The 17,099-nt window shown below is 37.7% G+C and overlaps 1 protein-coding gene across 1 annotated transcript in view; it reads right to left on the reverse strand.

The window, feature by feature from the left end:
- Positions 1–15,548, reverse strand: part of cdk18 (cyclin dependent kinase 18) — a 49,394-nt gene extending 33,846 nt beyond the window's left edge. The window contains exon 1 of the mRNA XM_057362042.1: positions 15,195–15,548. The gene's annotated coding sequence lies outside the window, so the exon portion shown is untranslated. The remainder of the gene's footprint in view (positions 1–15,194) is intronic.
- Between the last annotated feature and the right edge of the window lie 1,551 nt (positions 15,549–17,099).

Raw genomic sequence — 17,099 nt, forward strand, 5'->3', positions numbered from 1 at the left:
TATGTTCATTTTAGTTACATTTTTAGCAATTTTATTATTAATTTGTTTATTTTTATGTTGCTATATAAAATGATTATTATTTTAATTTTATTTCGTTTTTTGTTTATTATTATAATTTTGCAGCCTTAAATTTATTTCAGTTTATTTCGTTTAGTTTAAGTTTTTCAATCATTTTCAGGCCGATATTTGATTTGATTTCAATAAACAGAAATGTTTTAATTTTGGTTAACTAAAATAACCTTGAAAAATTGTCCCAAATCGCTTGTTCAGTGATGGTCCCTTAAATCATAGAGATTTTTGAGAGGACGTGTAGTATTTTTTACCTGATTAAAAAAACAGATGAAAAATCTTTCGACATTCAAGTACATGTAATTATGTACCAGAGTTTTGGGGGTACGCACTTTTGACTTTATCTGCTGTAAGTCCTAGCGACCATATAGCAAGACATTAAAAACCACTATTGTGTACAACAAAAAAGCACAGCAGTCGTCAGCTTTGGAAGATGTGATGATAAATAATCAATAATCAAATTATGATTTTACTGGTTAAAATATTCCTTTGTAAAATAAACCAGTAAAACAAATCAATCATTAATTTAACTAAATACATCCCAGACGTCTCATTATGATTCAGCAAAGAAATGAAATGACACATTCATTAAGAATCACGCTCTCTTTGTCTTTTCAATCTATTTTTCATCTACCAGCTGTTATTCAACACTCCGCTATTCCTGTGTCACAGCCACTTATATCCCCAGAAAACGTCGACAGGTAGCGTTAGTCTAAATTTAGCCTTCCACGGTTAGCAAAGCACAAACACACAGTCTGATACATATCGACCTCTGAATGAGACGGCGGATGAACCGGAGGGAGAGTCCAGCCACAGCTGTGGAACTGCCCCCACCCCAAAGCCCCCACTGTCCTTGGCTACCTCTCTCCACCAGACGCCAAGATCAAAGATCATATTAACATTGGGAAGATGTGCAAAGACATTGGGGAATGTTTAACCTCTCTGGCTACGAAAAACACGCCAGAGAGGAACAGAGAAACTAGATTTTTACATTGCAAGTTTGTGACGTGATGCTAGGGTGTTGTGTTGGTTGCTAGGGCATTGTTATGCAGTTGCTATGGTGTCCTGAGGGTTGCTGCAAGGTTGCTAGGTGGTTGCTCGGGTGTTCTGAGTGTTTTCTAGCACATTGCTATGTGGTTGCTAGGCATTGCTAAATGGTTACTAGGGTGGTTGCTGTGCAGATTAGATGAATTTAGTGTCACATATTTAGTTATACATATACAGTAGATGCTTATAGATGGTGTTTTTTGTAGTGTGGTTGCTATGGTATTGGATGGTTGCTATGGATCTTATTGCAATATGGCCAAAATCAACAGAGCCCACGCCCTAGTTAATGTTTTATTGTGGTCCACGCGTCCTTTAATGCGAGTCTGGTGGGTTTTCGTAGCAGAAGTTATGGCTTAGAATAACTATTTCACACCTTTCTACAAGGCGTAGTTTTAATTAAACATGAAAACAAAATTAAAAGTGAAATCTTGAGAGTTTTTTAATAGGTCGTTATTTGAAGTAGCGGCTCTAAAACCCATGTCCTCCTGCTGTTTTATAAAAAGACATCACAGAAGCGGCATCTAAAGACAAATAAATATAATGAAATCAATGAATAATTCATAAAAAAGGTGCCTTCATCAAAGAGGCGGCACAAATGCATTTACAAAGGAATATTGATTACAAGAAAACAATGTATTACACTATTGAATATTATATTTTAAATAATGCTGTATTCTTAATGTATTAGTGTTAATATTGAAATAGTTTAAATGAATAATTTAATTGTTGGATTGACTTGAGGTGCACTATAAATTCCTTTGGATATAAACATCTGCCAAATGCATATATTCAATGTCAATGTAATGATGTAAAAGTGCAAAAAAGAAAAAAAAGAGAGAGTTTTAGTCACTTTGGTTGTATTATAATTTTCTACATATCTCTCTAATTATCCCTTTTTTATGCCCAAAACAGCTTAATCATTCATCGGAATGCGTTCCAAATCAGGATGCGCCCCATTTGTTTTCTTTACAGACCACAGATCCGGCGCGGCACGGGGCAGAGAGCACACTGGCACATTGTGCGGCCAGCCAAAGGGCCTGTATTCACAAAGGTCTCGTTCGCGGGCGAGAACGAACCCGCACGCAGAGCGAAAAGCGCAACCAGAAGGCGTACGCACTAAAAAACAAAGCAGTGGCCCGACTAATTTTGTTTTCTGCAAACTCCGTGGACTGGACGCTCTGCGGGGTGCGTCGTTTCTGATTGAGAACACGACTTCCCTTATGAAAGATGTGAGAAAATAATGAGAAGTTTCTGATCTCTCTGACAGAGTTTGGCCGCCCCGTCTCTGGCTTGCCATCATCAAATGGCATCTGCTCCGCTCATCGTGCCAGCTCGACTTGGCCCACGGCTCCGAATGGGAAAACCCATCATTTGGCAATAGGAAGACCTTGATGGTGAAACAGTGATTTTTCTCCACGGTAGCGTGTCAGATCAATTCGCCTTTTTCTGCGTCTGTCTAAACTAGAGAGAAAACATAAAGGAGTTTTTTGACAGTCGGGTTACGTTTGATGTCGGGTTCGTCGTATTACCAACGCTGTTGCTTCCCCAAAGAATGACGCAACCACGAGGTCATCACTATGCGGCCGTTGTTGAAAGAATAAAGAGATTTGATCATTTTGTTAGGACAAGCGCTTAATGATGTAGATTTCACTTAATTGCCATCTCTGAATGTGTATGAAGCGAGCGTCTCATCTCTTGTTAGGCAACTGAATACCCTGCAGACATTGTTTTCACCGCTCCATCTGGCTTTGCCTTTGCAATTACTGTACTGGCATTACTGCACACATATTCGTCCACCAAGTCCATTTATTGAACAATGGGAGAAATGAAATGACATTTGCCTCTAGCGCAGCAGAGCCCTCCAGCAGGGCAGTGTTGTGGAGCCTGAGCGCTTGCGTGCGGAGAGGGAAATCATTTCACCTACGCTTTAATTGATACTTAGGCATCTGTGGGTGAAGTTCATTCAGTCCTGCAGTTGATCAAACGCTAGTTTTTGTCCAGGAGAGCCACCATGCCCTCAAGACCCCTGAGAGGAGCCAATACTGCAGTTTCTGGAAAGGATTTGTGATTTCATTTGAAGGTAAAACAGGATCTGCTGTACACATGAAGACTGAAAAGCTCCTCCAGGTGTACTGCGGAAAGGTCATTGGTAATCATTGGTAACGCTACAATTGAATACATCTTTACTGGATTTACTAGTGGCAATGCTAGATACTTTCCCTGGTTAAAGCATTGTTTACTTAAAGGGATAGTTCACCCAAAAATGAAAGTTCTTTCATTATTTATTCGTCCTCCGTCATTGGAAACCTGTATGACTTTCTGCTGCAGAACACAAAAGAAGATAGTTCGAACAATGTTGGTAACCCAACAACACTGAACCCCATTGACTTCCGACTTCCACTGTATAAACACAAAATATCTTCTTTTGGTAGCACAGAAGTCATATAAAGGTTTTGGAGCATGAGACTGATGATTTTTTTGTGAACTATCCCTTTAAAACTTAAATCACTTGATATGAGATGCAAATACACAGAAGAAGGAATAGGTCACCCCAAATTGAAAATTCTGTCATCATTTACTCACCCTCTTGTCATTTTAAACCTGTCTGGCTTTCTGTCTTCTGCAAAACACAAAAGGTCTTTTTTTAAGAATGTTGGTAAACAAAAACCGTTGGTCCTTTCGCACCAATGCGAATCAATGGGGACCAACTGTTTTCTGTTACCAGCATTTTTCAAAATATCTTCTTTTGTGTTCTGCATAAGAAAGAAAGTCATACAGGTTTGACTGACATGAGGGTGAGTAGATGATGACAGAATTTTAATTTTGGGGTAATCTATTTTATTCACATGACAATCACTGGAACCATCACAGTGTCTTTCATCTAAAGAATTTGGGCTGCCAATCTTATACATTCATTTTTGTTGACAAATTTTGTGACTTTACTATTACTTGTATGAATTTTTTTTATACTATTGTACATGGATGTTATCGGTAATACAGTGATACACACGGTCTAAAAAATGTTGGGTTATTTTCAACCCAGCGTTGGGTCAAAAGTGGACAAACCCAACAGTTATGAGTTATCTTAAACTGGGTTTTTTCACCCTAAAATGCTGGGTTGTTTTTAACCTCAAATATAAACATTTTAATTTCACTCAACAATTGAGTTTGTCTATTTTTGGGTTGAAAAGAATCCAAAATTTTTTAGAGTGCGTAATTATGTATTAAATGTATTTATTTTGGTGGCCTAATGCAAGGAAATATGCATGTGTCACAAAAATAGAGTTCTGGGTTTTTGTTCAAATGCATACGCTTGCTGTGATATTAACTGCAGTTTTTCCCCAAAAACAAATCATGCAGAAACAATGGCCATATTTTGTGTAAAACCCCTGTTTCTTAAAATACACGTCTGCACAGATGACCTAGATCCTATCAGACGCCCAAGGGACCGACTGACTCATTCATCTGGAAGTGCGCTTCTGTAATCTCACTTCAGGAACATGGAAGATGCTAGTCCACTAAATGGGTAATCATCGAATAAAGACACTTTTGCCGCCATATTCCAGTTCTGACACACAAAAAACATAAATCCTTCAGCCCTAAAATTATGGAGCTGTTTTGTAGTTAGTAAGGAAAAATATCCTCCTACGCATTTCGCTTCACATTTGCCAGTGTTCCCAGTGATAACAATGACAATTTGGAACAGACGTGTAATTTGGCCTTTCTGTGTTTTGAGCTAAATCAAGGCATGGATGACTAACAAGACAAAAACAGATCTTTTTCTGCACATTTCTCTGCTTCTGCTTCTAGTTTTGTGGAAGTTGTGAGGAGACAGAGGAAGTGCGGTAACTAAGCAGGGACATTCAGGAGTCTAGATTAATGAGCAGAAGAGGCGCTCTTGCGTGGTCCACGCTCGGAAAAGTAAGAGTGTGTTTTTCCTCACTTCTGAATTCACCACTGCCGTGTAATGAATCTTTTAAAAGATTGTGGAAAGTTTCTCTATAATAAAAACAGACAGATCTCAAAAAGCAGGATGTTATTTTAGACATCTCAGTCTTCATCAGTCAGTGCAGTGAGGATCAGCTTTTTATAGCATTCACTGGGGATATACAATAATGAAATGTAACGAAGTACCTAGTCTCAGTTTGTCTTAACAATTCTTTTGGAAAAATAAAAATTGACAAATGAATCAGTAAGAGTATTCAAATAATGTGGATGACATAGTCCATGTGACATTTATGACATCCTTTCTGAAACTTGAGTCGAGACGCATGTGTGAAACACCTGAGAAGCAGGATTTAAGAAAAAGTCATTTGAATGTCTTTATGTCTTTGCAAAATCTGTATTTAATATGCATCAGTTTATCAGAAGTTTATCATCTTATCACTTCCATAATGTACTTAAAGTGTCACACATTAATTTTGTACTTATTATACTGAAAATATGTTTTTTTTGCACCTCTGTTCATGGTGTCTCAAAATAGCACTGTTGAGTACACTTAGATTTTCTTAAGTTTATCTTAAGAAGTAAAAACTTTTTTTTTCCATATTAAGTACTATAGTACATTAAAATATAGTGCACTTTATTCATGGGCGTGCTTTAATAGCTATTTTCGGACATAACCCAGATTTTAAACCTCATAGGTCCCATAGGCTGATTATTTGACGGCCTAGTACACAAGATCTTAGAACATTCATTGAAGTGCACGCTTTGTTGTGGTTTGACAACAACTCACACTATGCCAACATAGTGTGAGTGTACGTGTGTTCACGACTTGCTGTGCGTGTGTTCACTACTCTCTGGATGGGTTAAATGCAGAGGTCACATTTCGGGTATGGGGTCACCATATCTGACTAATAGGTCACTTTCACTAAAAAATTTCATAACGTTGCCCGTTTTAAGAATTAGAACCCTATAAACTGTATTTGGCATTTTTCTGCTTCGTTGCTGAAAACATTTTATGAGGTTAGCAGTTAAATATTAACTTAATTGTTTTTTCATTCGTATCATTTGGTTTTAAATTTGATGTAAATGTGCTTCCAAATTCAAGCACCATTTGAGGACTTGAGACATGAGAGATTAGTCAAATATCTTTCAGGTTAGAAATATAAAGTCCCACATCTTTGTTGTGATTTTTCATGGGATAGATGGATTCCTCCCACATGGGAAATTGAGGTGCGTTAGAATCAATACAAGATGGAAGATTAGTCCAATAAAATGTTGAATGACATTATAGTTTATAGTATATTATGTTGAAGCGAGATTTAAATATTTTTTGTTCTTGCATTACAGATTTTCAAATCTACTTTGGTAGTAATTTGGTGGCAAAATAGAATTTTCCATTTTAAACCATTTCAGAGGAAATATCGAGACATACTGCATTAAAAACATTGTGGTTTTATAGGCTGAAGGTATCATTATTTTTGCATTTACTGTGGAGTAAGTTGTTTAACTATTATCTTCTTGTCAGCGTAGTAAACGATGCTCAGCTGGTGATTTTATTTGATGGAATACACTGTAAGTGACCTCCCGCTGCAACGTGTCCGGCCCCAGCCGTTGCCAAATTGAAACGTCCCCCCTTAGACAGATAGCGATACCTCACACGCGCGGCCCCCCGATACAATATTCCTGCCTGTCAGACTGAAAAGCGTGCAGCCAAACTAAGACAAATGGGTTTCATGGACGCAAGGGCCTAATATGCAGCAAGGCCGAAAACGACATGACGGGAAGGGCTATTTGTCACTGGCTTCGGCTCGCCGGCGTGTGCGGACGTCGATAAAGATGCAGATTACTTCAGCTGCCATATAACTCTGTCTGTTGTGGAAATGAGTGGGTTGTGAATGATGCGTTGGTGCTCGTGTCGTATAATTTTGCGTCATTTGCTTTTCATTACTCGAGTAAACACTTGACACGGCTGCTAATGTAAAACAACTGTAAATTCGCGGGTTGGACCGATGGTGTATTTTTAGAAAGCCGGTCAGGAGTAATGCGTGTAAACCTCGTGTCTTGTGATGGGGGGATAAAGATGATCTCTTGTTTTCTGTTGCTTCGACACAACAAGCTCTTTCTTTAGTTAATGTAAATGTCCGACAAGACTCATTGGCCGTCAAGCTAAAACAAAGACGCCAGTGTTTATATTTAAACAAAGTACATATGCACCAGTATCAGCTTAGCAAACCTTGTTGTTTGTGGGATATTTTTATGTCCCCTTAAGATCATCCCCCACTTATGAAAATTTACCATGGTTGTATTATAGTAATAGTGTAGTAACCTTGTTTTTTGATGTAGGGGGGGGGCAGATTAGGTTTTACTGCACATACCATGGTAAAATGATGGTTATTGGGGTGATAGTAACCACATGGTCAATTTCTGGTTGCTATGGTTTTACCACAGATTAAAAGCAAACAAATGAGGTTACTATGGTTAAACCATTGTCATAAGGTACTAAAAAATGAGGATTCTTACGTGAGAAACAGCAAAATTGGGAAAATATTATCCATGATTTTTTTTATGAATTCTGTGACATTTTGTGGTTTTATGTCATGGTTCTGCCCCATCTTGTCTTGCTTTTCTTGATCTTGTGGCAGAGCCGTGGCAGAGCCATGGCAGAACCTCTTGTTTAATGTGGAGAGAAGCATTTTGGCCCACTTGGCCTTCCACATGCTCTCTCCAGGTCTCCTCTCCTCATTATTGCTTGTTATTGGTTTCATGCCCTACACCTGTCCCCTCTTGATTTGATCCCTTATTTAATGCCCCTTTGTTCTCTGTCCTGTGCTGGTTCATTGTGTGTGTCATTTGTGTGAGCTGTTTGGTGAGTTCTAGTCTAGTCTAGTCTAGTCTAGTCATTTGTAGTTATGTCAAATGTTTAACTTTAAGTGTAGTTAGTCTACTCCTGTCATGTTATTATAGTCCCCTGTTTTGTTGTGTTACCCCCACGTGGGTTTTTGTTTCATGTTTTGTAGTTATAATTAAAGTCTGTTTGTTAACCCCTTACCCGCTGTCTGCACTTGGGTCCTCTGTCCGTGTCTCACCTCCACGTTCCGTGACATTTTATTGTATTAAATAATGAGTTAATAGTCTTGGATGAGCCAACTGTCTATTAATCTATCTTTCTATCCTAAATAGATTACAAAACAGGCATTTTCATTTATTTCTTTTTATTTGTTTGTTTGGTATGTGTTCATTTGGCAGGCCGTCAGTTGTTTATAAAGACACTGAATTCAGTGACAGGGAATAAAATGTGATTTTGAGACTACAGTTCGTGGTCATTTTGTCACTGTTTTGATCCACAGAGTTTGTTCTCTCCCGCTGTGCGGATTGCTAACAGGATTTAGCTGCTGCCATTCGTAAAAACAGCGTCCTACTGCTGTTTGTCGTGACGGTCAGCATGTTGCCGTTTTTATGAGGTAAACCTGACTTGCCTGACGAGTTGGAAAACATTCCAGCAAAATACTGTTTTGTTTACAGCAAACAGAAGAGCTGCGACAGTAAACATTACCGAGAAGAAACTAGACTGAGATGCAGATGACCGTTAGTGGTGCCTTTTGTTTTTGAGAACTTTGTGTTACATCAATTAAGGATTCGAAAGGAGTTGAGATTTAGAATGTGCTTGAGTCAGTTACCGTCTCTTTTATTTTGTATGCTGTTTCTAAAACTCATTAAGACTCAAATGAGACAAACTAGGGCAAATTATTTAATATTCTGCTGTATTTCACCATATTTACATTTTGGTTGTAGTGAGGTTACATCACAGTTTATCAATAACTACAAATCATGACATTTACCTTATTTTTAAATAAATGTATACCAGAAATGACCTGTTGCCTACCAGATTGGAACTATAATGTGTGTTTAACTTTTGTTTGGTTGTTTTGTTTTAGTTCACTGGTAAGTTTACAACAACTCCCTAACGTTTTACATAGGTAAATTGCAATTAATCATATTCTTTCAACTTTTAACAACGGAGACTTTCTGGGAGGATGGAGCGTGAATTCCTCATTTGTGATAAAAGAGCAGCTCACGCAGGGAATCCTGACAGGAGGTGAATTTTCTGATGTGAGACGCTTTTACTTTCTCAGCTTATGATGGCAAGAACTTTGACAAAGTTAATAAACGCGTTTCTGTGAGTGCAGACTTTGGTATCATCTCTTATTTTGTCCCCAAAGAGAAACAACCGAGGATCTCGCATGTAATTTTCATTTGTCGTGAGACTGTAACTGAATAATGGAGCATGCAAATTGTCTTCTCTTGTTTCCACCGATACCACACAACATAAAGCTGTGCTAAAGCACTAGCCCGATATAAAATATTCTTCCCCGTGTAAGATTTATTACAGCCGTGCTAAAGAAATGGACCCGGGCTGGATTGCTGGAGTTTATGAGCTGATGCTATGAGTTATGATTTATAGATATTAAATTGTGCTGACCGGTTAACAGCCTCAGTTCTGTTGAATGACCGGCTCTATTTGCAGTGTGTGTGGCATTATTATATAATACAGTAGATTAGACTGATCTGAGATCAGTTTGTTGCCATTTTAAAGTGTCAAAATTAAAGGCTCGAACAGGGATAGTCAGCCTTACAAACAGGCCTTTACACAGAGGACTTTAGCATGACTAGCATTTAGTGCTTGTCTGTTGTTACAGGATCGAGTCACAGCATATGATGATTCATTTACATTTCATGGGTCATTTAAAATAGCTTTACTTCAGAGCCAAAATCATTATTACAATCAAATATATGAAAGTGAAGTACGGTATAAGTACAGCAGGAAACAAACAATTTGCATTTTGAGTATTTTTAACATGTTCTTAAAAAGTTTTTTTCCATCTATCATTTTCCATACTGCACTATTTGATAACATTCATGTTTTTAACGATGACAATATTAGCAACCACATCAATGGACGTTGACGTTTGTTTATTTCTAAACTTTCATGCTTGTAGTTTCACATTTTAAACTCCCAAGCCCTTTAAATTTGAATAGATTTCGCTCTGATCTCAACTTTAGTTATTGTTATAGTGTAAACTCTGCTATTCTTGTAAAATATTATAGTTATTATAGTTACCGTTTTTGGTGTGAACAGGCCTTTACTCGCGGTTTCCCCGACACCATTTAAAATAAATCAGGAGTTGGCCTAGTTAATTTCCATTGTTTTTATTTGCTTTTCAGTTCTACTCAATTGAACCTTTTCTTGTTTCATTCCATGTTTTATAGACAACCTTAGATCAGCTAATTCTGATTTGCACATCTAGGTGGTTTTAAATTAATCCTGTTTTATTCTAGTTCAGGTTTTCCTAGTCCCGTTTTAGAAAAGACGTGATGAACTCAAATTAAGATCCTGGCTTAATTTAAACCCTTTCAAGGATTATTAAACCTGTGAGGTAAAGGCCCGTTCACACCGAGAATGGTAACTATAATGATAACTTGTGAAAATCTTTGTAAATTTACAGTCCCCACCACAACAATAACTACGCAGAGGGATGATATAGAGCCCTTTTGAGAACGTAAACAACGCTGAAAAACTTTTTTTACTTTACACAAACTTTTGAACAAAATAGAACCAATAAAAGCGTTACATGAATATCTTTAAGATTTTATTATATATGAAGAGTTTGGTTCCAAAATCATGTTTTTATTATGTTATCATGTTTTTATTGTGTTTAAGTTACCATTTAAGTGGCCTATAGTTGGGATCAGAGCGAAATCTATTCATACTTAAAAGGTTCACACATAATGTAAAAACAACAAACGTTATCCTCCTTTGATGTGGATGCTATAATCTAGTCATTCTTGGCAGGCTTTTGCACTTTTGTGATACTACAAACAAACTGTGCATTAAATAAGATGTATGACTTTAAATCTGTTTTCAAAACAAATTTAAACCAAACTAACCTACCAGCATGGTGATGTCCAAAAGTAATACAGACGCTCACCTTAGCAAAAACCATTAATGAAGTGTTTTTTAATGACGCAGTGACGGTTTTGAATTATCATGTCGATGTGTTACAGACAGATTAGACCTTTAGACCTAGTAATTAAAACACACACTGCTAAATACACAACCTTCGTCCATTTTTTGTCCCTTAGTGCCATATGCTGTGTAATAAATAACTGTAGTAGTCGAGGTTCAAATGATGAAGGTCAAATAATCTGTCCACTTAACTCTCCATTCATCTCCAGTAATCGCTCACACATTTATACTTCTGTCATCAGAGTGCTAAAACAGCTATAGATCAGAAATCTCTCATTTCTCCAAGTTATTTCTGGTAAATCAATAGATGCCCTATAGAGACTCTGTGACCATTGGTCTTTGCAAATCAATGGTATCTCTCTCTCTCTCTCTCTCTCTCTCTGAGTGTCTGTATTTTAAAGCACTTGTACATCAGTAAACAGATTGAATTTAGTATACAAGTAATGTATGTATGCAATGTTTGGTCAGCACATCAGTTAGGTCACAAGCTAGTCTGAGCGTATAGTTTCAATGCCGCCGATGTGACGTACACCGAGTCATGTGAGCAATAGTCACGATAGCATGAAGAGGTAACTATAGCAACAGCATACCACCCGAGTGCTTTCCGTTATGTTCGCATAGGTACATTGGAATAAAAGCACAAGTGCTCTTGGTATTCATTGGTTTGTAAAAGATTTACATATCAAAGTGCCGTGTATCTGTGTAGCGTTGTGCTTAAAAAGGATAATTGACTTTTGGACGACCGTATTGAGGGTCCTGAATTACAATCAAAGTTCTTGTTAAAAGCCAATCTGGCAACCAAGCTGTATATTAGAAACAGTAGAAATGTAGAGATCCTGCGTTATATGTTTCGGTATATTTGCGCGGATGTCAGCGCTGAACATATGTACATGTTCTCCTCGATAACTATCTCACTTTAGCACTGCCGATGGACAGCATCTTGTTCTGAATCTGCCAGCCATGTGTCAATGTTACCGGCTAGCAGCGTGAATGCACAAACGCTATCTAACAGAATGGAGTGAGGTTATTAGTTCACAGGGCTGTGAGCATTGACGCCAGCGAGGCGAGAGCAACCGAGGGCAGATGGTGCAGAGGTTGAACCGAGTTCCTCTCGCCACCCTGGGTCTGTACCCGAGCGCTCGTGATGGGTTGACCTTGTTCCCGTCTTTCTGCTGATATTAAAGCACTTAAAAGCTTCAGCCACAATGCTGTATGACGGTTGTCCGTCTCCTGATGGGATATTTCATATGGCACTGGGAGTTTTATTATGTTATCATTACAAAGGCGGAGAATACAGACAGAGGGCTTCTTTATAATCATAGAGGTCTGAAACCGTATCTTTCCTCGGAAACAAACCTCAGGGAAATTCCTTTTTGTCGTTTCGTGAACCATTAGCATCGCCGGATCCAAGCACATGATATATGACCCTCAATTTCACTTTTTTTTGTATTTATTCTGCCGTCGCCACAGTTTATCTCTAATGAGCAATAAAACCCCTCGATTCTCTTCTCCGAGGCGAAATTGCACAATTATCCTCAATCGCCTTTTCGAGGTACGTCTGCACAGACGAGGAGAGAAATTAACTGAGTTTGATGACCAACAGAGTGCAATTTCCCCTCCTGAATGCACGATTACAAGTAGACAAGAACCGCAGGCCGCTTAGACGTATAATATCTGTCATCTTCTCATCCTATAAAGGAATTCAAAAACAGACGTAATTCAATACCAGTCACACATCTCATGTAAGGTTTGTTCTTATATTCTGCATCTCTGTTTAATGAAGGTTATCTTCCCACAGAGAATAAAGTTTGGAAAGCAACTTACTGTATGAGGAAGCTGACAGCTCAACATGACTAACTGATAAAAATAACCTGACATGGACTAAAAGAAAAGAAATATCACACATTACACCTCATTAATACTTCCTATACACCAATGATGTTTAAAGGTATGCAAATAGAGACTTCTTTGTTATAAAAGATGCAAATAATCTGACGTCTCCTAGAGTTTCTCAACAATGTCTCTCAGTGTGCTCAGATTGGTGCCATCAGTGTTTGCCGTCAAAAGTAAGATTTCACTAAAAACAAGTGCTGCCAAATCTACTGTATGTACATATATGAATGCACAAACATACATGTATATATTTAAGAAATATGTGTAATACATATTTATATATATTCATAATGTAAGTCATATTTAAATATAAGTTTTAGGGCTGATAAACGATTAATCGCGATTAATCGCATCCAGAATAAAAGTTTGTGTTCCATAATATATCTCTGTCTACTTTGCATATTACTTTTGTATTTATAATAACATACACATACATGCATATATTTAAGAAAAATATAAATATTTAAAAAAATGTATGTATAATTTAAATTATTGGTAAATATAAATAAATACATGTAAATATTTCCTAAATATGTATACATGTACGTGTATGTTTTTATAAATACAAAATGAATATACAGAGTCATATATTACGTAAACACAGAGGTTTATTCCTGATTAATCGTTTGACAGCCCTAAGATAATTGTGTAAATATTTGTTATATATGAAGAGTTTGGTTCCAAAATGAGATAACTCCATTTTTTAAATGTCAAAAATCATGTTTTTTATTATGTTATCATGTTTTTATTGTGTTACTGTAGCTAGCTGTATGTTTGTTAGTTATTATGGCTTAAATTAAAACAAACCAACTGCATTTTGATGGATATTAATTGGAACGCACAATAAAAAAACATGATTATATCTCATTTTGGAACCAAACTCTTCATATACACATGTATGTGTGTGCATTTATATATACATATAAATATACACGCCACACAGACATATATTATAAAAACATGAACGTTTATTTGGAAACCGATTAATCGCAATTAATTGCTTTGACAGCACCACTATGAACTCCAACATTTCTCATAAAATGATCTGAGCTATGCTATCGACATTAATGTTATAGCCTCATATTGTAGACGAACGTCTCATTTGTGTCTGTTTTTATTTCTCCTCAGGTATGAAAAGCATATGAGACCTGTAAATAAAACCTAACTGAGATTAAGTCTCGTGAGCATTTAAAGAGCATTATCTGAGAAATAACTTGGTGGGTATCAAACTCATATAAACATTTGGTAGATATCCTTCAAGATAATATGGACGTGTTTTGCGTCATTCCATTTGTCTTCACTGGCTGATCTCTGATATCACGTGATCCCTGTAATATAAAAAGTTCTTGTTTGATGACTGAAAGTGAGAGGTTTGGTCATGGATTCATGATTCTTGTTCCCAGGTACCTTCTCGAGGCAAAAAGTATTTGACAGCCTTATACAGAACCATGTTAAGCTTCACAATTCACTTTTTATTCATACGGTGGCCCAAAGTACCCAGAAACCAATACGCTGATCTTATAAACATATGACGTAACATTACCTTCTCCAAACAACCTATGTTGCCCAAAGAGCAACCTTTGCTCAACCTAAAAAGAACCAATAAACAACTGTTTAGTTTAAACAAAGAGTTTAGTGTGTTTACTGTAAGTTACATGACTTTTATTAACAGCCTTCCTCCCACTTCCACTGCCAACCGCCTATTCATACTGGTTCTCCTCCACACTAATGTTATTGGTGTGTGCGGTTATCTGATGGGCTGTGCTATGTAAACATTGAAATGTGCCACTTAAAAGCGTGTCGTTGTTGTTCGCCGACGCTTAGAGCACTCAGCACAGATCTATAGTTCCAACCCCATGCGGCTGTACGCGCAGCCGCGAATCATGTGCACATCAAAGCCCACGGCGCTGAACATGCATGACCCCGACCATGCGCACGTCAGCCTAACGCGTGTGTGGGGGTTCAGAAAGATGAGCGAGCGTGTGGTGCCATCCTAGAAGAAAATGCATCACATATACATGCTTGCATATATCTATACGTCTCCAAACACTGCAGAACTCGCAGTCTTCATGCACAGCTGCTTTCTAGCTTTAAACAACAACAATGCCAGCACATGTAAAACACGTCACGAGCACATGCGTCCCAAACTCTGTCCAGTTCAGTTTATGGCAGTAACAACGTGCAGGTATGAATGCATGCAGAATTGCATACTCACAGGGGTGGTTGAAGTCTGCAGGAGGCAAACAGGAGTCCGTCCTTCTTCTCTTAGTATGAAAGGGAAGATAAAGAGTAGGTTGGGCGGCCTCCAGGTCTGAGGCGGTCAGCACGCCGCCAGACAGATAATCCAGAACTTGAGGTGTCTTAATTATTCTGCAGCGTGCACGCATGCATGCTGTAGACACAGACGTGTGTCTTGCCTTCCTTACTTACTGGTGTGTGTTTCCTCTCGCCGTTCCCTCCTAATTCTGCTCATCAGAGACCTTCTGACAGGAGACAGAAAAAACATAACAGCTAAAAATAAAAAAATAAACATACAGGAAGCAAACGTGTCTCTCTGAAGGATTTTATAATCAGCCTGGGTCTCCACCCCCACTTGGCTGTCTCTCCTCCCCTATTGTTATAGCAACGGCCAATCGGAGAGTATCATGGCACAAGCCCTCTCTGCCTGCAGAAACACTGTGATTCTTTTACACTAAAGCTTCTTCAGTATGCCTGTGCTTGTACCCGGTTTGTGTTTGACATGGTTGTGGTTACTCTCTCATGTGAAGTAGTGGAAGGCTAAACAGGTTGAACTAAGCTGTCAGACGGGTTGGATTTTGTCCTTTGTGGTTTACTTATCTGTACACAACTCGTGCGCATTGGAGTGTGTTATTGGGAAGATATCACAATAGACTAATTAGGTTTTTTTAAATGCCAGAGATGAAGATTGCTGAGCTTTTCCCTAGCTATTGAGTTTCTGTTTAGTTTTAATGGGCAAACGGTTCAAGTGACATCATTATATACTAATAAGTGTTGCCAAGATGTTTTATGTATTCCCTGAAGAAAACTCTTTAACTTTTAATTGTTCCAAAAAAGTCATTATATACACAGTGTAATACAATACAGTATGTGATGCAATGCAAAGATGTTACTGATATCTTTGAGGATAGTTTACACCCTAATGTGGTTCCAAATCCATGTGACATACATTTATGTATTAATATTCAGCCGCCGGTTTACCAACCAATACAGATTATTGGCCGATATGTCAGTGCATCTCACAATATACGTATATATATATATTGTGGACCACAATATATATTATATTGTGAGATGCACCGATAAGTTGGGGTGCCACAATATATCCTAATATCGTAAACTATTCAGTAGTACCCATTCAAAATTTTCAACAAATCCTTTACGAGTCATAATAGTTAGAAACTCTCTCTCTCTCTGCCTCCATACACTTGTATTTTGAGCGTGATTCATTGATTAAATAACAGACAAAACATAAAATAAAATAAAAAATGAAAGATAGATTTACTGATGGCAGCATTTGATAATAGTCAACTGGGAAATTGTTGGCAACAATAACCGTGTAGTAAAAAATGGGATATTGTGACAGCCCTAATAAATAAATATATATATTTCTTCTTTCATTCTTCCCTACGTCATTATTTATTGTTTGTTTCACTGTGTGTTGTCTGTACAGCTGCTTTGCAATGACACAAATCGTAAAAAGCGCTGTGGATAAATAAATGTGACTTATTTTGTAGAATGACATAGCTTTTTATACAATGAAAGTAAATGGAGACAGGGCAGCTATGATGACCTGTGTGCTATACTCGAAGGTCCGGTTTCACAGACAAGGCTTAAGGCTAGTCCCAGCCTTAACTGAATATAACGTGCCCAGAAATATCTTAAAATATATCAGTGCCATTGTTTTATCTCAAGATGCACACCACTAATGTATTCTTCTAAGGCATTTTTATGAAAGCGACATTTAATTCAAATAAGGCATAGTCCTGGTTTAAGCTAACCCGTGTCTGTGAAACCGGGCCGAAGTCTTCTGAAGCCGTTTGGGTCTTACAGTAAATTACATATGAGTACTTTTTGTGATATTTGGTTGAAATATTCATTT

This window comes from Triplophysa rosa, linkage group LG20 (genome assembly GCF_024868665.1).
Source record: "Triplophysa rosa linkage group LG20, Trosa_1v2, whole genome shotgun sequence".
NCBI lineage: Eukaryota > Metazoa > Chordata > Actinopteri > Cypriniformes > Nemacheilidae > Triplophysa > Triplophysa rosa.